This window comes from Augochlora pura, chromosome 5 (assembly GCF_028453695.1).
Source record: "Augochlora pura isolate Apur16 chromosome 5, APUR_v2.2.1, whole genome shotgun sequence".
Taxonomy (NCBI): domain Eukaryota; kingdom Metazoa; phylum Arthropoda; class Insecta; order Hymenoptera; family Halictidae; genus Augochlora; species Augochlora pura.
The window spans coordinates 11801372-11823511 of NC_135776.1; positions in this window are offsets into that span (position 1 = coordinate 11801372).

Genomic DNA, 22140 nt, shown 5'->3' on the forward strand with positions numbered 1-22140 from the left:
TAATGTCAATAATATATATCACCAATATAAATAAAATATATTAATTGCATTAATAATACATATCAACGTAACAAGTAAAAGGGTAACACACATTCTAGCTTAAATACATACGTAACTAACACATTTTTAAATATAATACCGAAACAAGCAGCAAATATTTCAATCTACAATATTAATCAATAATAAGAAATAATGTGTGCAAATATTTGCAAAAATCAAACATCAATTACATATTGTTCACAAGGTATTAACTCTTCGTGCTCGAACGGCGCCTTCGAGGCGTCGCTAGAAATTACCACATTATTTTTAGAAGAATTTTATTATAATATTAAGTTTCTCTATATTCGTTAAATTGTCAAATAATAGAAATCTTCTATAAGCGTACACGTTTAGTTTCATCTATATTAAATATTTGAAACAAATATTTTCATTTTTGTTGATCATTATTGACAACACCGAAGGTCGAACGTACCTAGTCTTCCCTTCAGCAATTAAATCATAAATGTGGGAATAGACCGGCAATAGGTAAAAAGTCCAACGAACGAAACGACTTTACGACTACCATACTTAACCTCTTAGGCACGACGCGCCACTATAGTGGCTTTCGTGAATGTTTCGTTCTTTACTCAATTGTTTTATTAATTATTAAAGCAAACAATTGAAGTGAAAGTTTGTATATACAATAGATTAAGAAAAGAATATACGTAATTTATACTATATATAGATATACGGAAAAAATATATATTAAGAAAAAATGGTAATTTAATTATGACAATCTTTATTTATTCAAAATTCTGCCGTGCCTAGGAGGTTAAAGAAATTCGACGCGACGAACGGACAACACGTGCGACAGACCCACAGTACCATTGCATGGACAACCATTCATAAATTTTATTTTAACAAACGAAGACGACACAAACCAGAACTTTCGACAAAATTTCCCACACCTCATTCCAAGTTCCTTCCGACACACTCACCTCCAATCAAAAACGCTTCATTTCCTCCACCAAGAACTACCCTCCACCAATCAACAGAAACCCGAGGTGACAACAGACAAAACACGACGAACGAAAACAGAACGAACTTCAAACTCGAACATAACGCAACGGAACAAAATTCAACCGCGAACAGAACGCAAAACAAACTCGAGCATAACGCATACAGAACGGAATCTAAGTCGAGCAGAGCACGTCTAAATCAACTAAATCGCATAAAACACGTTCAGAAATCGCAAACATTATACCTGTACAGTGTTGTATTAATAAAGTGTAAATAGAAACAAACAAGCGTCTTCATCATTACGGCATTGTACCGAACGCGTATACATAATTTTGATCCTTCGAGCCGGATCAAAGTGACAAACGCGTATACAATTTTGGAATTAAAATAATCTCGAGTGTAAAGTGTTAACAAGTATTCGATCTGAACGCTTTTCGGATCTGCTGCAATTTATTGTTAATATCCGCAGATAGGTTATAAAATTTATCTAAATCTTTGTAAATTTCTTCTGCGCTATAATGTAAATGAAATGTGATCTTGTAAACAAGAAACATATCCGTTCCTTTTGGTAATTTGAAAAAGCACAATTCCATTTCTCAAGAATATCCCGACTTGTCCTCGGACGCACTACTAAAATATCAAATTACAAGCAAAAAGGTAGCTGAAAGCAGCAAGACTTGATGTAATAATTTACAGAAAGGTTCAAGGAATAGTATTCCATCGAGATCCCAAGACGCATTTTACCTTTTTTGAGAAAAGTGTTTTTAAAGTTTATCGAACGTCTAGGTTAGGTTCTCCATAGCTGCGTAACTTCGAGACAACAAAGCAATACGACACGATAAATAATTGAACCATATAACAATCAAAATAACAAATGCTTAATACCCTCGATCAAATCATCAATTCATATTTACATTTACCGCCGCTATCTTTGAACAAATTGTTGTTAAAAACGCGGCGATGTAACAGGCAAATGCGTGAGGCAACGAGATCGTGGTTTTTAATAACGTGTTTTCTGGATCTTGATAGTTACTTTTTTCGTTTTCCTCAATTGTTTATGTGAGAATAAAGAATCTAAATTACGAGTATGCTATAAAAGAGAGTAAAAAAATATTTATCTTTTGTGTTTTTTGTATGGCTCGATACACTGTAGAAACGCTCGTCGCTCAAAATTGGAGAAACAGCGCCAACAAGATCGCTGTTTTTACTAAAGTTTTCTAGTTGTTATGGGTTACTTTTTTCGTTTTTCTTAGTTGTTTATGCAATTATAAAGATCGCAGATCACGAACATATTATAAAAGAAAATAAATGAAGTATTGATCTTTTGTGTTTTTTGTATTGCTCGCATTATTGTACAGCGCACAGTGGAGTATTCAAGTCAAAAGGTGGACTAAAACTGTTTACTACTCTCAATTGAATAATCCATTCATATTTACATTCATTGCCGTGATTTTTCTAAACAAGATCGCTATCCATATTAACACGTTGAGCGCCGTGTCAGTCAAATATGGATGACGCTAATTCCTGACCAAACTTGAAAATTAATTTTTACTGTAATATATTTAAAGAAACTGAATTTAACTAGAATGTTTCAGATGCGAAAGAGTTCTAACGCAACCCCCTATGACAAATATTAACTTCCTAATTTCGCTTTAATTAATTAAAATGCTTTAACCATGTGGGGATTTTAGTGGCTGACGGTCAGCGCTGAACATATTAACCTATTTTCTGTGTCTTGACAGTTACTTTTTCAGTTTTTCTCAATTGTTCATAGAAATATAAATATCCTAGTTGACGAACACGTTATAAAAAATGATGGAAAAAAAATATTGACTTTTGGAGTTTTCCTGTATTGCTCGAAGCACAGTACGCGGCAGTGCGAAAGTCGAATTACTGTCTCGTAGAAACGATGCACCCACTCGATACTTCTCGTCGGGGAAACGCCGTGGAAACGATCGCGGAAGAAAAGGTCCACGGGATGCGAATCGATATCTATATCTCGATGCCGAGGCTCGACAACCGGCCCGGAAAAATAAGCCGCGATCGATCACGGAATTTCAGGCTGTCGAATCGACAACGCTTTATCATCGGAACGATTTGCCGAACCGAGCATCACCGTCGATTCCTCGCCGATATTGAACGTGTCGACAGCCAACCTTTTAATCTTGCTTATATACACACGTCGACCGTTCCGCCGAGTTTATTTAGTTAGAACACTGGTCGCGTGAAAAATTGACAGTATCTATGAGCCCGCGGGCTCGTCCTGCACGTCGACATACACGGGTGATTGACACCCCGCGACGGAATCGCGTCGAACTTCCGATCGGCTCGAAGACGGAACGGTTACCGAATCTAGACACTGTCGATCGAACGCATATATTATTCATTGCAATTACAGATCGACGTTCTTGGAGGCGCGCACGCTGATCCGTTCGCGGCGGAGCCCGTCTGACACGGACTAATGACAAGGTGACGTTACTGTATTCGCTTCTATCGCGGGTAAACTGTAAACTATGCGCTGCTTTATTTAACGTTTAGTTTACGCAACCCGTTTACCGGCTGCCTGTTCCTGCCGAGTATACGCGCGACGACGCGGCGTCTTGCATTTCTGCGCGACGAGTATCCTCTTCAGGATAATTGGGTAATTAATAAGCTTTGTAATTCATTATTTAATATATATAAGCTACTAAGGTATACGAAAGGCATTGTTTAAATTTTTATCATAAGATATAGGCTTTAAGATTTATTTATATAACAAGGATTTTTATATATAAGCTACTAAGATGTGCAAAGTGTATTGTTGTAATTTTTATTATAGATGTAGGCTTTAGGATTTATTTATATAACAAAGATTTTTATATATAAGCTACTAAGATGTGCAAAGTGTATTGTTGTAATTTTTATTATAGATGTAGGCTTTAGGATTTATTTATATAACAAAGATTTTTATATATAAGCTACCGAGATGTGCAAAGTGCGTTGTTTTAATTTTTTTTTTATCATGGATATAAGCTTTAGGATTTATTTATATAACAAAGGTTTTTATGTATACGCTACCAAGATGTGCAAAGTGCGTCGTTTTAATTTTTACCATAGATATAGACTTTAGGATTTATTTATATAACAAGGATTTTTATATATAAGCTACCGAGATGTGCAAAATGTATTGTTTGAATTTTTGTCAAAAATATAGGTTTTAGTATTTATATATATTAATATGGATTTAGACAAATTTTTGAAACGTCATCGTAATGGATTAGCATCGTTACGAGCTATAAACAATTAACCCCTTAGACTATGTTTCATTTTATGCTGTGTTAATTAGCACTTATTTATTCTTGTTTTTTGATTTTTCTTCCTAGCATTGTTTTTATTTGATTTCTTTTTTAGATTTTGATAATAAAAGAATTAAATTTGATTTTGATTTAAGAGAAATTAATAACACGTCTATTAAGAGATGCTAATAGAGTCTGATTTATTTTTATAATGCAAGGGTTGAAGATAGCAAATGATAGAGTTATTTAAAACTTTAAATAAGCAACTGTGAAAAAGATGAAGATCTATAAATTGTACATTTTTGTTGCGAATTCAAACAATTAGATAAATTCTTGTCCACTTATTTTTGCAGTTCTACCTATTCCTCGATATCTCCAATTAACGCAATCGTATTATATCAAGATGAGAAAAGTATAATATTTGAAAGAATACTTATTTTTCAGCTCAAAATATATTTTTAAAATTGTAATACGTTTCGTGTGCAAAATGTTATATACATAAATACTAATATTATTAATATATAAATGATAACATTATTAACATGCAAATGCTAATATTATTAATATGTAAATGATAATACTTTTAACACACAAAAGAAAATATTATTATCAAACATATATAAATGATATAATATTGAATGCACCACGCAATATTTAATATATCAAATCAAATTTTCAGCAACATATTTAGAAGCTTCCTAAAGTGAATATATACTAGGTTTTTTGCTTTCTCGTTTATTTTGTTAAAAATCGGTTTCTTACAATATTTTATAAAACGTTTTCGATATACTTGAACTCATATTTATGTCCCTAATAATATCATCCTCATTTATATACAATTTGATGGATCTTTGTACATAAGAAACTAATCCAGCATTTGAATAAACACGAGAGGGATTGCATATAAAGTAAACAATTTATTACGCGATTCGCTTATTTTTCTGAAAGACGAAAACATAACCTCGAAATTGTTCATTCATCCCGATCTTCTTCCGACCGATAAAATTAATAATTTCTCTTAACAATAAAGAAATATTAATCCTTTGCACATGCGTGGTGAGTCTGAGGTGAGGCTAGAAATTATTATATCACATCCCAAGAGAATTATAATAATAATACCAATAATGTTAAGAATTAAAAAATTGTTAAATAGTAAAACTGTTAGTATGAATCATAAGAATTCATTTCAAATGCATAAAACTGTACTTTGTCATATAAAATGAAAATAGTACGAGCCAGAAATATTATTTCAGATTTATAGCTAAAATAACGTCAACAGCAAAGGATTAAACTTTATTAAATTAACATGATTTTGCAATTTAGAGCGATTAAAACAATATTTATTACACAGCGCATCTGCAAAATAAAAATTGTTCTTCTCAACTCCCAGGGACATCAGTCTAACCAAAAGCGTCTTTTCCCTTTCAACAAATCCAATAAATTTGAAATACTATAAATCCATCCAATGTCGCTACAGCTTTGTATTAGATTTATTCATTTTTCACTTAACTGCAAAAAACCCGTCGTCTAGTAATTACTTTTGCGCTATCCCAATATGCAGACACGTATTGATTACTTACACGCAATACAATATTTCAATTTTTTCTGTTCTGTTTGAATTCCAAAACAAACCGTACATCAAAGTCTGGTTTTGTTTATATAACAAGTATGATGAAAAATGAGTATTACCTTTCGATCAATTCGACACGAGGGTCAAAGGATAGACTATCGTGCGTTCGCATGAATTGCGGAAGGAATCGTAAGTCAAAGGGCCCAGTATAATATTCGGCAAAAGTACAATTGAGTGCGCAATTAACACCTTGCCGTACAATTTTCTTTCCAATTACTATGGTTAGAATTTCTTCGATCGTACTAATTTCTTAGAAGAAAAAGGAATTTTATATTAATCGTGTGTTTACCTCTATTCGAATACTTAAATATTGGTGACAAGAGAATAAAATTTGATTGCTAGTTAAAGGAACGGATGGACATTCATACCTAACAGCTTATATACCCCTTGCACTACGACTTCTTTCACGATGCGTTGAATAGTTGTTAATTATTATTAACATAATTTATTTGTCCTTAATAAGACCACATAATTTATGTCTCTTGTATTGCCTTTATTTACTTCCGATTCTAGATTTCGATGACAGAATAATTCAATTTTATTTCGATTTAGAAGAAATTAGTAATATTCATATTTTTTAGATTTAGCATTGAATATTTATCACGAGTTTGACATTATATATTATAGTGCAAGGGGTTAGTAGAAATCTCCATGACGTGTCGGACTCGTTAAAGTACGGCAAGGGGTTAATATTCGCAAAGGGGTACGTTGATAGAGTCGTACAATAACAATAAAAAACTGTGACTCAATATGTAGCCATGACACGTGTAATTGACATAACGTTGCCCTTTAATTCTACATTTTCCGCGCAGTTTTTAAAATAGCCTAACACATTCTCGGCATTCAGGAAATGTGGTGTTGCGTCAAGTCCGCGTACGCAATTGCCGCAGATCACTCGAAGACGCGTGTGTTGAGATAATTGTGGAATCAACGAGGTTTTGGTAATTAACAATTTATTGAAGGTTTAATGGTATTTGAAATGGGAAATGTTTCGGATGTGACGGAGCGGATGTTGGATCGATGGGTGGTAGCGATGCCTTGTTTTCGTTGTTCGTCGTTGCCCTTGGTGGTTGTTTCCTTTGGTTGCTGCTCGTTTGTCACCCCGTCACTGCCGATCACCCTCGTTTCCTTCCTGCGTTACTGTTGCTAATTCTCACTCCTGACTGCTTGACTGACTGTTTCTTAACTGGCCTGCTTTCTGAAAAATGTCTCATATTTATATGGTTTTGGTGATCCGGTAAAGAACCAATCACGATCAATTGTTTGATGGGCGCTTGTAGGCCCGTATGGTGGTCGGTCGGTCGGTCGGTCGCCCGATGGATTTTCTGAGGAGCGGCATCGACCGATTTATGGCTTTAACTTTTCTTGCACTCGCAGAGCCTTTGTGTCGAATATTTTCTATCATGTGGCTTCGTAAAATATTAATTTATTTAACTTGATTCTGAAGACTGTTATCGAGAGAAACGCTGATAGTACGTCGAAAGCCGTTCTAGGCGAACTAATGGAACAGGAGACAAGAAAAGGTATTAGGTTGGTAAAAAAATAATGTCGGTTTCCAAACTATATCTTTAAATCGACATGTCACAGATTGAAATAATTTCTTTTAATCAAAATAAGATCCATTATAATCTACACATTTTTGCCAATAAATTGACAGTTTGTTAATTTCAGTAGCGTAAAATTCTGTTGTTCTGGAATTGATAAATTCTTCGAACGAATATTACACGAACTTGCTTCGTATCCATTACGAAGTCAATGACTTCAAGTGAGCACAAATTAACAGTACTGTTGCGACGGCAACACCGATGGTCGAAAGTGCCTAGCCGTCCCTCTTTAGTTATCAATTTATGTTGTATACGCGTTTGATGTGGATCCGGTTTGTAAGGCCGGATTTGTTTATAAACGCTTGGTACAATGCCGTATTAATAGATGTATGTTTGTTTATATACACTTTATTTACACTGTACAAGTATACTAGTTGCGATGTTTGATGGTGTTTTACTACGTTTACGTTTGGATGTGTTATGTATGAATGTTAGCTGTGATCTTAGTTTGATGCGTTATGTATGAATGATTACTGCGTTCTGTCTCTCGTTTGTCGTGTTCTGTCTGTTGTCACCTCGGTGTTTCGTTAATTGGTGGAGGATAGTTTTGGTGGAGGAAATGAAATGTTTTCGATTGGAGGTGGGTGTGTCGCAGGGAACTTGGAATGAGGAGTGGGAAATTTGGTAGGAACTTCGTGTTTGCATCGTCTTCTTTGTTAAAGTAAAATTATGACAGTTTGTCCGTGTAACGGTACCGTGGGTCTGTCACACGTGTTGTCCGTTCGTCGAGTCGAGTTTCGGTAAGTACGGTAGTCGTAAAGTAATTGCGTTAATCGTCGTTCGTCGGATTTTGCCTATTGTCGATTGATTCGTATGTTTATGGCTTAATAACTAAAGAGGGACGGCTAGGCACTTTCGACCATCGGTGTTGCCGTCGCAACAAGTACAAACAGAAACATACGTCAAAGTTCGAGAGTTCGAAAACTGACATCAATTTTTTACCATCCTAATAGCATCTAATCGGAGCCAAGATCGTATTGGATGTCTTAATAGGGTAGTCTAGTATAGTACTTCCAAAAACTCGATCTTTATTCATTTCATTTTCTGAAAGAAATGAAAAATTAAAATTTCGTTACAGGGCGGAATTATTAATATTATTGTTAACCCCTGGCCATACCTTTTTCTTTAGAATTACTATGAGTAGAATTTCTTCAATCGCACTAATTTCTTAGAAGGAAAAGGAAATTAATATTTATCGTGTGCTTACTATTACTCGAATAAATATTGGTGACAAGAGAATTAAAATTGATTCCCATTCAACCCTTCCGTTACGGCAGTCCAGTCCGCCGAAGGAACGTCACTGAACGGAAACTTGCGATCATTTTGATGACTGAAGTTTATTGCGCAGTGCGTTTTGATGTTTCTTCAACAAAAAACAGTTTTAAGAAATTTTGAGAAGCATCAAGAATCTTTAAGAACTGATTAATCCAATATGTCAATAAAATAAACAGAAAATGTTCAGCTGATAACAAAAAATGTTGTCATCGACTGCAGATGGCACTTGTGTACACATCGTTTCGTTGCCGTATATATGCGGCGTTCGGCGCGAAAGGGTTAAAGGAACGTATGAACATGCATACCTAACAGCTTATTACTAGAAATCTCCATCACGAGTCTGAGTCGTTAAAGTACGGTAAAGGGTTAATGACGCGGTAGTGTGGCCGATATTTTGCCACGTCTACTCGGTGTCGTTCGATATTTAACCCTTTGCACTCAAGTGGCGACTCAGCGGCGCCATTGAAATTGTTGCAACACGTTCCAAAATTATTTTTATAGATATCGGCAAAGCTTAAATTTAAGGAATTGTTGAAAGTGTTGTTTCGGGACGAGCGAAATAGAAGTTGCTCTAAGGCAACTTAATTGAAAGATGCTTCCGATTATCGCTCGACTTTACGTTGAGAAATTAATCGCAAGTGAATGTTTAAAGAAATCAATCAAGTTACAATATAATTTACTTTAATATAAATGTCGGACAAGCGATGTAATGTTCCGAGAGACAGCGGCTCTGTGTTGTATAGTTGTAGTTGATCGAGTGTTTCTTTTTATTTTTGTCGCACCTTTTATACCAATTTGGTGGACCAAGAGCACACCAATCAGTGCTTAGCATTATTTTAGAATTTAGACTACCTGCAGCCGCGAAAGGGTCGCATGGTTGCCCCCAAGTTCTGGGTTTTTCCCGGAGTTCGCACGAGCGTCGGCGTATCGCGTGGTTCGTCAGGTATGCCTTTTTATCTGACATACGAATTATTTCTAGCGTCATGGCGATTGTCTTTGTTACGCCGTAGCAAGTGCACTTTGCAAATGCACTACACATTTAGTGTAACTGTTACGTGAGTCACAAGAATTAATTTCACACGCATAGAATAAATTTTGTTACATAAAATGGAAATACTGGAAGCCAGAGATATTATTTGAGATTTTGCAATTGAAATGGCCTCGAGTGCAAAAGGTTAAGAAAACTGGTAAGTTAGTTATGACAAACATAAGAATGACATAACCTTTGACTTAACTCTTTCGCTATTAAGGAAAACGTTAACATAACCTTAATATTATTTGAATGAACTAGTTAGTTATTAAGTAATCGTTTAACACGTTCGTCGCCGACAATTAGACCCTGAAATCCCCACATAATTAAAGCAATTTGATTAATTAAAATGAAACTAAAAAGTTCACATTTATCATAGGGGATGACATTAGAACTCTTTCGCATTCGAAAAATCATAGTCGAATTCATTTTGCTCGAACATATTGCAATAAAAATAAATTTTCAAAATTGGTCAGAAATTAATGTCACCCAGATAGGGGTGACGCGGCGTCGAACGTGTTAAAGTGGAAGCTTATACGATATATAGGGTGGTCTACGCAATTGTTCCAAGTCATAACTCCGTTATTGTAGCATTTGTAACGTGTATATATATTTGTAACTATGTAAATAATGTAAAATAAAGTGGAAGCAGCGAGAGCGTCGATACGAAGGACGCGGTACTAGCAAGGCGCACTGAGAGCGCAGGTACAAATGGTCATAAACTCGGGAACTAGAAGCGCGCTCATTGGGTCGAGGCTAGGGCGGTTTTAGGTATAAATACCGGAATATTTTTTAGAGAAAAGCAGAAGAGTTTAGTTGAGCAGTGCGAGCAGACGTTCCACCTTCGCGGTATCTACGGCTCTTGCATTTGACCAACGATCCTTCCGCCCTGACTACGGGAACCAAGAGTTCTTGTTTTGAGCAGTGCGAGCAGACGTTCCACCTTCGCGGTATCTACGGCTCTCGTACAAGCAAAGCAAAGAACTTTCCGTCTCACGACCAAGGAAACCGAGAGTATCGGTACCGGAAAGCAGACGAGACCCCCGCGGTCACGGCTCTGACCTTTTCCTACTACTCTACGTGCGAGTTCTTAGTGTACCACCGTGTTATACCGGAGTCTTCGTGTGAATCCTCCACGAAACAAATAGAAACACTGTATCAAATCATCACTCCGACTACCAGCTGTTACACATTTATGAAAAAATGCCAAAGGAGAAAGATAAATGGTTCGAAGAACACTACATCTGCAGGTCTTTAAATTTTTTTTAGATGCAGCAGTGCATGTGCAATTAAAAATTGCTTCATTTCTTCAAATAGAAATGCATATTTTTTTACACAAATTGATTCCTCTGTTCATTCTACGTAAAATATGATTAGGGTACCATGGAAAAAGAATTATTAGATCTCAAGATATTTTCAAAAAATGCTTTATTAAAGAAGATATCCAAACCGTATTATTTCTTAAGTGTTTTTACGGCGACTATAGCAAGTTTTATTATTTGATTTGAACGATAAATAATTATTTTCAGCCTTTTTCAACCTTTGTTGACTTAATTAAAACGTTTCGTTTACATATTTTTCATTTATAGTTAAAAATTGAAGGTATAGTTAAAAGTGTAGTGTACGTGCTTGGATGGGAGTTTCGGTATATCAATTCTCAACATCCGTCACTTCGGGAACGGTTAAAAACGGCGCCCAATAATTAATGTTTGATACATATATTTTAAAACGTAATAACTATACAATGAAGAGATGCGTGGATATAATGTTGTTGCCGGTGGTACAAAAAGTCGTGTTCGTCGACGCGTTGTCGAAGTCTCGTGTTCGTTCGTACTTTGTAATGATAATGTTCCTCGCTCGCTCCCTTTCGGGCCTTTTATTTGTCAGCTAGTAGGAAGGTGGAAGGAGAGGTGGCAGAGGAAGTGGAAAGTGAAAATGGAATAACAAGGGAGCATAAAAAATCTGGACACGGGAAATGGTTGGGCCATGCTGTCTGAAGGTTTACGGTTTTAATTGCTTTATGAGTTCAGATGTACTCCTCGCTAGAACGGTCGAGGAACCGAGCCCGGACTCATAAAATGGTTGGACTATGTTGTGTCCAAACATGTAGTGAAAAGTATTTGTTGAGATTTATGAATATACGAATATTTGAACAGCACGAATATTCGGTTATACCGAAGGAAGCTGGCTAAACTAATCGCATACAACTTAGATATCGCAATAAATAAATAGCGATACAGAAAAATAAAAGAAATATGATAATTTAGTTATGAAAAACTTCGTCCGCGGAAATTCAGCCGTGCCTAAGAGGTTAATAATGCATCGAACCCGTGGGTCGGCGTACGCGTCCCCTCGGGGACGAAGGTCTTCCAACGACCGTGAAAAGGTGTCGGTCGTCGGTGTCTCGTATCACAAATGCAATTCCGGCGTGTCCCACGGAAGCCAGACAGCGGGAAAAAGACTCGGTAGCAATTTCAGCAAGAATGCAGCCGGCGTGGGCGGTGGTTGCCTGTCTCGTTCGCAGACGGTCGCCCGATCACGGAACCGCACTGCGGTTCAAACTTTTCGCTCGCACGGAACCTCCGCTGGGAGATCCGATTAGGAAGCAGACGGACAAGGAATTAGCATTGCAAGTAGCCGCCGTCATTTCAGAAGCGCGATTACCCGGACCTTGTAAAGGGATTATTAATGGAAATCCAGATTTCCTGTTGCATTTTGCTTTTTCGGTATTTCCGTACTCTGCCTATTCGAATTATCACGTTACAGGGGCAACAATTTCAACACCGTGCACTGTAATAATGGGTTAGATTCCTGATCAAGATTTCGTGCAGGATTTATTAAATATGAATATTCTTAATTTTTTCCAAATCTGATTATTCTGTTGCCAAAGTTTAGAAGTGAAAGTGTATAAAGATAGTGAAAGAAAAAGGAATTGTCTATTAACCCTTCCGTTACGGTAGACCGCTCCGCTGGAGTTAGGACATGAAACGGAATCTTTCTAGTTTTTTATTACATTGCATTGGATGTTCTATATCCTATTCTACCCTATTCTATTCTATTGTATTTTATTGTAGTATATACTACTGTATTATGTTATACTGTATTGTCGTCTATTATATTTTATTGTTTTGTAGTCTACTATATTCTATTGCACTGTAGTCTATTATATTTTATTATATTTTATTCCATTGTATCTTATCATATCCTATTGTATTTTATTGTATTGTATATTATTCTATCCTATTGTATTTTATTATACTGTATTCTATCATATTATGTATATTATACTTATATAGTATTATATGTATACCGATTATAGCCGGCACTTGTAACGAAATGATTAATGAAAGTATTAAATATTGTTTACTACAGACCACATTAAGGACGAATAAATGTCAATGAACACAGGGTGAAAAGAATTCTAGTGCAAGGAGTTGATACAATTTATAATTTTTATACACCGTCCTTCATTATTCTAGGAAGGTTATAAATATACTAAGTGTTCCAAAAGTCACTGGAAATAGAAAAATGAGGGACAAACACCTGTAAACACATAGTTTCTACAACCTTTGACATAACCCTTTCACGACTAAGAAAAACATTTTTCCACATTTAAAAATTGCTAATTGTTGTATAGTTAATTATAACCTTATCAATATTTTTAATATTCCATTTAAGAAGCAGAAAATTGGCTGTTAAATCTCCAGAACGGCTCCATATACAAAAAAATAACGTACCTTTTGGAACGAAAAATTTGTTGCCCAATGCATACGTTGCATAAACTATCCTGTATATACGAACGGCAACAGAACTATAAAACATCCCTGAATTTTTAATGTATTTTAAAACAATGGACATGTGCAATTTTTTCGTAAAAAAATAGCCCTTCTGTAGTATTATTTAAAAAAAATGGCCATCATTCATGCTCTTTCACAGCAATGGTAATAATATACATATAATACGGATACAACAAAATTATAAAACAAGTCGGGTTTTTTTATTTTTTTCTTTTATCTCTTAAATTCTTTCATTTCAATCTAAAACATTTAATATTTTATTATTTTTTTTTCAAATCCATTGTCTTTTCAATCAGATTGACTTCAAGTCGATTAATGAATTTCTCTTATAATATAATATTTACTATTAATATAATAAATTCTTAAACAGACCAGATATTTTATCTAGATAAATTTTAACAACGTTCGTTCTGTGAAACATTACCTACTTAACTTGATCATAAATATTTAACATTATTTATCTCGATTTTTGAGGATCTTTTAGCAAATTTATTGGACATTTATTAAGCTTATAAGGTAATCGATTCAGGGAGAACAATATTGTTATAATTGTTAATAAATTAGCTACAACATTTCGTAATTTTATAGTAACGATACAAACTTGGATAATCGACGGAATAAATTAACATCAAATTAGTTAGTTGATTGCGGAGAGTGCAGCGATACGTAATTAATAAATTTTAACATAAAACCGTATGTAGATTTTGAAATTGAGGGCTAATGTGTAAGAGATAAATGTATCTGCGAACATTGCTTTAATCATTACAGTTGTACAATGCGTTTTGTTATTACGCATATCGATTACAATTAAACGGTTAAATTATTAAAAGGATAACAACTTTATTTGGCAATTAAAATTTCTTCACTTATCAAAGCGACGCATTCAAAATTTCATTTAACTGCAAAAAAACGAGGAAAATGTTAATATCGATTTTTTCTTCTAAAATGGTATTAAATCATAGCAATAATAATAATTATTATAAAAATGTAATGCCAAGCACTTCAACTGCTATGTATTTTTAATTGAGAAGACTAAAACATCAGCGAGAGATAATGGAACTGAAATTGAATTGAATTCGAGGTTCTATAATTCAGAAGCTTATGCATGTATTATGGTGGCAGAAATATTTAATCCTTTGTGCTCAAACTACCAGCATCGCTGACATAGTAACCAGAGCGTTACATTCTAACTTCTCAAGCAAAAAGTTATTACAATGTACTCTGGTAATTTATTGCCGCTCTCCCGACAGCTAAATTATTCTATTAAGTTGGTGCATATGAAACGTCGGATTTTTAAGTGAATATATAAAACTGCATATCATTTTTTAAAAAGATGTTAATTTAATAAAAATATGCTCCGTTTGATTCAATACACTTTTTTCAACGAGATTTTAATGCTTGTCTGCCTTAAAGAAATTCTGATCTTTAGAATTAATAAACTATTATACGACATTTTTCAGACTGTCTTTAACCTCTTCAGGGATGAATTTCTATAGCAGGGAACTATAGTAGGAATATATTTAATCATTTATTTTTTATTTATCATCCATCTCATTACATTCGATGAGGTTTTGTTAGCATTAGTATATTGTTATCTGAAGAATTCTGCAGCAAATAGTTTTTTAACTGATTCATTCTTCTATAGCTTCATTCTACAAACTTTTTCAAGCTTCAAGTTTCAAACTTCAAACTTCAAACTTCTTCAACCTTTAGCTTTTTCAAGCTTCAAGCCTCAAACATCAAACTTATCGCTTCTTTAAGCTTCAAGTTTCAAACTTCAAACTTCAAACTTATCGCTTCTTTAAGCTTCAAGTTTCAAACTTCAAACTTCAAACTTCTTCAAGCTTCAAGCTTCATTCTTCAAGCTTCATTCTTCAAACTTTTAGCTTCTTCAAGCTTCATGCTTCATTCCCCAAACTTCTAGCTTCTTCAAGCTCTAAGCTTTATCAAAATTCGAGCCTCTTCAAGCTTCAAGCTTCTTTAAGCTTCAAGCTTCAAAGCTTCTTCGAGCTTCAAACTTCATCAAGATTCAAATTTCTTCAAGCTTGAAATTTTATCAAGCTTCTCTAATCTTGATGCTTCCTTATGCTTCAAGCTTTATCAAGATTCAAGTTTCTTCAAGCTTCAGACTTCGTCAAGCTTCAAGCATTGTTAACCTTCAAGCTTCATTGAGATTCAGGTTTCTTTAAACTTCAAGCTATATCAAACTTTAAAGCTTCTTCAAGCTTCAAGCTTCATCAAGCCCCAAACTTTCAAACCTTCAGGCTTGAATCTTTATCAAGATTCAAAGTTTCTTTAAGTTTCAATCTTCGCCAAGCTTCATTAAGCTTCATCAAGCTTCAAGCTTCATGCTTCTTCATGCTTGAAGTTTCATTAGATGTGAACTTCATCTCGACAACCTTGACATAACTTTGATACACCTTGTCAAGAAAACATCATTTCCGAACAGAATTACCGATAAATAATCCAATATGTATTCAAGATTGCAATCGTTTTATCGGCGTTGTCGATAAGACGGATATGGTTATTAGTACTACCGAGTGCATAAGAGAAAGTTATAAATAGTGTAGGCTGTTTAGTTTCCATTTATTATATGCAAGTATTTGGGACTCGCATGTTTTCCATAAACATGTATAGGACAAACAGTTAGATTTCGCGATGTTTCATTCCCTACCGACGAAACAAATATTTGAAAAATATCAAGGAACTTGAAATATATACCACGGGAAAAGAAATACCGACGATCCAGTGAATCTCGTCGAAAAGCATTTTCCAAGTACATATTTAATCCGTCTTCGAAGAAGAAGAATCAAGCGCGAAAGTGTGTAGTACGTAGTGGAGATAAAATTCGAATTTGTTCCCTATTGTCGATTTTCGATGTTTTTCTTATATTCAATTACCACCCATTATCATTGAAGGAATAATTTACGACTTAAGATAAGTGAATTAAAGTAGCTTAAGAAATAATTAAACCGAATAAAAACATGGGTACTTTAAAATAAAATAAAATAAAATAAAATAAAAAGAGAGCTGCTGAACAGTAAAGTTCAAAAGACTAGTTTATTATGAAAATTGTACAATGTATGGCACTAATATCTTTGGTTATCCTCTTATTTATACTTATATTATTTGAATATATAATACTTTATATTATTTGAATTGCAAAGGAATCGCATAATTTTATATCATAGTACATAGAACAAAGAGAGCATTGAGAAGATTTTAATACAATTAACCGCACAAAACTAATCTTAACCAGAACACACTTCATATCTTAGACACATGGAATTTTTTATACCGTGCAGCATAATAGCCTTAATGATACTAACAATATTTATGAAAGATCAGGTGTTATAACTTTTTCTATCAATTTACTCTACGTACAGCAGGCGCAGTTGAAGCAATATACTGCCGGGAGCATTTCTAAAATGAAGGGTCCATTCATGCTGAATTGAAACTATTTTAATAACGGTATCTTTTAATGCGAAATTATTAAGAATAGTAGTAGTAATACGAGTAGTAATAGTCGAAATTATTAAGAAAGATAGTAAGAATTCCACATAACCTGGGGAATACACGGCCCACCCCGCGTATCTTGCTGAAGATTTTTCCGCTTCCCTGCCCCAAAAAAAAATGCGAAATTATTTATTTTCTAGTAGTTATACTAATTTATAGTTAGAAATGAATCATCATGACACAAGTCAAGCATAATATCATAATATGATTATATTGCAGCATCATCGTATTTATATAATACTTTGTAAATATGTAGTAACTTATATGCTACCGAACATTTTTATAAACATATTTGCGCCGACAAGTATGTCAATAATAAAATATAGACTAGTTTCCTATTGAAATGGTCGGAGACTTATGACTAAGTGGCTTATGACTAACTGTGCCCATAATTATGAAAGTGGTCTAAGTCAAAAATTTAAAGAATTTACATAAACATAACTTGAAAACAAAATCGTAACATTAAAGTAGCATTGACATGGATGAAAATTGCTCGGTCATCAAATAATAATAATGAAACCATAGACCACAAATTTTTGGTATCGGGTCATTCTATCGAACAGTCATTCTTCATGACCGTGATTTTGGGTTGACAGAAATGAAAATAAAAAAAAGTAAATTACTTATACAACCCTGAACACTATTATGAACTGATAGAAAAGTGTAGAAGAAGAAATACATTTTCGCTAAAACGAATGTCGCAGCGAGATTTTATTTCAACGAAATCACTAGAAAAGTTAACAACAAGAAGAGGAAAAACTACCGCGGGCGAATCTGTCTCTTGGCTGCAAATACAATGGATGAGATTCGTGAAAAATGAACCATATAAAATGTTCTATAAAACTACTTTAGATGCTCCTGAATTCCACGTTTTGGATCTTTCGCCTAAAAGAGGAAGACCCAAAATATATGGAAATATTAAGCTACTTCCTTTATACACCACTACAAGACCCGTATCGGAAGAAAAACATAAAGATATTATGTGTTTACTACCATACATTCCTCCAGTTTTTCAGGAACATTTGAAAAATCTTAAAAACTCGAAATGATAAAAATGCATTACTTTTTTATAATTGTTAATAAATGTGCATGAATTATTTCATCGAAGTTATTGTTTCAAATAAAACTCATAGTTCTTTATTGCTTTACGTCATTTATAGGACATTCAGTTAATTCTGAAAATGGTCTAAGTCAATTTAAACTTTAAAAACAACATTTTCGTATGAAATTCACACAAAATTTCATAATCATAATAAATTTCCATGAATCAAGACTAATAAAATTTTAAATAAAAAGATCGCATAATGTGAAAATATATTTTAATTTATGCAAATTCAATTCGTTAAGTATCTCGAAACAAGAAATATATGACTTAGATCACTTTCATAATTATGGGCACAATTGAAACGAACTGGAAATGTTTCGGTGTTCGGTCAAATTCTTATATACTATTTTCTAAGCGAAGTAACGGAGTGCTTGAATCATAGAAGGTGAGGAAGAGTTCAAAGAGATAAGGACAGAAAGAAAGAGTGAACATTTTTGGTATTACAACAACTACGACAACGCGCAACTTTACAGGGCGACGGTTCTCTTACAAATGTCTTGATCTTTTCCGTCGGCCCTTCCACCCTTAGAATCTCTTCTCTCATTATCTTGCCATTCTGTTTCTCTCTTGCATACAGACTTTCACACTGTGTTTCATTCTTGCTCATTCTCTCTCTCTTTCTTTCCTTACTTCCGTCTCACTCACTGACACTATACCTTTACCTTAACCACACAGGACTTCGAGGAACCCTTACAACGATCTCCGATCACTCGAAGCCGCCCAAACACTCTGTAAACATCCGCCTCATTCATTATATATTTTATGACTTGCAACACTGCTACTTTTCATACTCTGAAAAAACCCCACAGTATTTTAATTTATTTGCAATCATTACATTTTCCAAACCCTGAAAATGGTATTTCAAATCTCCTGGTGCGCTTTTGGTCACTGTAGTCACCGACGACCAGTCGCGGCGACTGGAATATGACGCACGCAAAGGGTTAATAGAAAAACATAGTCCCGAAGAAAAATCGCAGCTCGTTCGAGCAGCGGTCAGTGCGCGGAGAACAACTCGACGATCCGAGGGCTACTTTCATAAGATCAAAGTATGATCCTGTTGATGAGTTCTGGAGCGGTTGTAGGTAGGAGGGAGCTGGAGGCGGTTTCATCAAAACCTCGGTTCGGAGGACAGTCGCGAGGTCCCAGTGTAGGAGACAGCTCGGTCCGCCACAATGGGAACTTCATGGACAATCAAAGGTGGAGAACATTTGGTCGGTTAGAGGGCAGAAGGGAATAGAGGGTTGGGTGGCGCGCGCCCAAGAGAGAGAAAGAGAGAGAGAGAGGAGAGGAGAGTGGCGCAGAATGTATTTAATTAATGCAGTCGCGAGTGCACACACAAATTCAGAGTTACTTTCGCGTCGTCGGTGTAAGTTGTCGGTTGTTGTGCCAAGTGTCCACGGGCGCGACAACTGCGCGCGTATGCATACAAGGTGTCGAATTCACCACAGAACTCATGCATTTCGTGCCACACCTGAACTGTGCGCCCGGACTCGAGAAAGGCAGTGTCCGCAATTTCCGGTAATGTCGCGCGGGACGCTTTGATGACGAGGTCCGACCGACCGACACCGAAACTTCTGTCCGCGGGATCCAGCGAAAATTCGACGACGCGCCCCACCCTCGAGTCGCCGTCGCTGCCGTCCTTCACTCTCGGATCTTGTCGCCGATCCTTGCCAGTCAGCCGATATCATCAGTCGCAGGCTTACGCGAGAAAGGCGTAGACGGTCGCGGGGATCGCGCGCGAATTTCAACCGATCTGCCGGAGACGTGGTCCCGTGTATGTAGCCGAACATGCACCGTGTCCTTTCACATCCTCTCGGAATCGCCGACACGCCGGTGAATAGTAACCGCTGCATTGAGATTAGCCACAGGGCTATACCGTACTTGCCCAACGAGCGGTATTTTATTTGAAGCTAAAGAAATGCCGCTTGACCAAAGAAGGAGATTATTATGCGTCTCCTATGCCTTGAAAATATCCTCTACACCTAACAACCCCACCGTTAATTACATCTTCAAAAACAAGTTCAATAACTTACATTCCAAAAAAACTTATCTACCGGTCCCTACTTCTATGAAAATCAATGAACTACTACCTTCCTCTGCATTAGAAAATATCCCAATCATGGAACGCAAACAGGAAACAACAGCCCCTTGGACCATCTTAACACCCCAAATTGATATAGATATTTTTAGAACTCAATAACAATAAATATCTCTATCATAATAAACTGTACACAGACACCTCAAAATCAGATCATGGAGTAGATTACGCCATTGTTGATGTGCGCGCGGTGTCGTCCGAATTTGCCTCGGCTTCGCGGTTGTAAGGTGCGAAGTTTTCTTTTATAGAATATACGGCACTCGACGCGGCACGGTAGTTTGACGCGTTACCGAGGAACTACCTAGATGTATTTAAGATATTGGTGTTCGTGTGTTCCCGTAGTCTCCTTGTGAGACGTTTGTTCGTATGTAGCGGTGCGCCGAAGGATTGAGACCGATGTGTCTCCTTAAACGTTTTGAAGAAGAGTGTGTTTTGACGAATCGTTCGATCGTCGAACTCGGGATTCGTCTGGGGGTGTGGGCGTTTCTGCCTTTTGGGGGTTTCCTCGAGAATTGCATTTTGGTATGATAGAAGGGCACTGATTGGTCTTTGCCGATTGCTGCAGAGTACCAATCAGTGCCTTCTTTAACGCGGCGACTTCCTCTTGTTGCACTGTGAGCGTGTTGAGTTGTGTAGAATTTACGACGACAAAAAACGCTACGGGAATCGTCCAGGTCAGCCTACGACGGTTGCGGTACCGTCGCGTACTCGGTTCGGGTGACCCTTCGGATTACCCGGTTTATAGCACGTCCCAACTGTGGGCTTCGAAAATGCAATTAGGCAATTCTCTTAGAAATCTTTACCTTTATGAAACGTAATAGTTATTGAGGAAGGCAGTAATGAAATTAACATGTTTCTGGTTGCCAGATGTAGAAAAGGCCTACTTCTTAAAAATAACTTTCCTCGCGTCCGTGTCATAAACCCCATCGGCAGAAACTCCAGGTGTTTCTGTCTTCCGGACGGAACAGCCATCGTCATGAGAATCGAGATATTTAAACATCGTCTTGCTAACCAAGTGTCTATTTTCTCTGCTAAAGCCTACGCTATATATGACGCCCTAAAACTAATCTAGGTTAACAACTCCCAAAATTATGTTATTTACTCCGATTCTATGAGCGTCATCCAAGCATTACTAAACCCCGTTGAAAAAGAAAAAAGTGAACTATATAAAAACATCCTAGTGCTATACACTGATCTCACCAAGCAAAACAAAAATATTACTATAGCATGGGTACCTTCCTATCCAGGAATAAGTGGAAACGAAAAAGCAGACTCCAGTTCTAAGGAAGCAACAACTCTCCCGCTAAACGAAGTGAACCCCCCTAACCCCCATATGGAACTCATTAACCACTTCAAGAATATCGTTAGAATGCATTGGAATGAGACCTGGATCACCTCTAAAAGAACAAACATCCAAAATGTGTGTTGAGGAGTCGTCAGATGTATGACGAAATCCTCTGAATATTGCACTTGGTGCCTACTACTATACTCGAAGGACCACCCACTGTGTGTGGGACTAAAAACTGTTCCTAATTGTAACACGTAACCTAACCGTTACGTATTCTGTCTATCTCTGTACTGTACTGAACTGTCTGAATCTGTACTGTTCTCCTCAAGGTCTGTACCTTTCTGTGTTGTGTCTGAATCTATTCTGTCTCAAGGTCTGTACCTTTCTGAGTTTGAATCTGTTCTGCTCAAGGTCTGTACCTTTCTGGGTTTGAATCTGTTCTGCTCAAGGTCTGTACCTTTCTGGGTTTGAATCTGTTCTGTCGAAGCAACCCTTCTTTGGGCCTTACGCGCCCCCCCCCCCC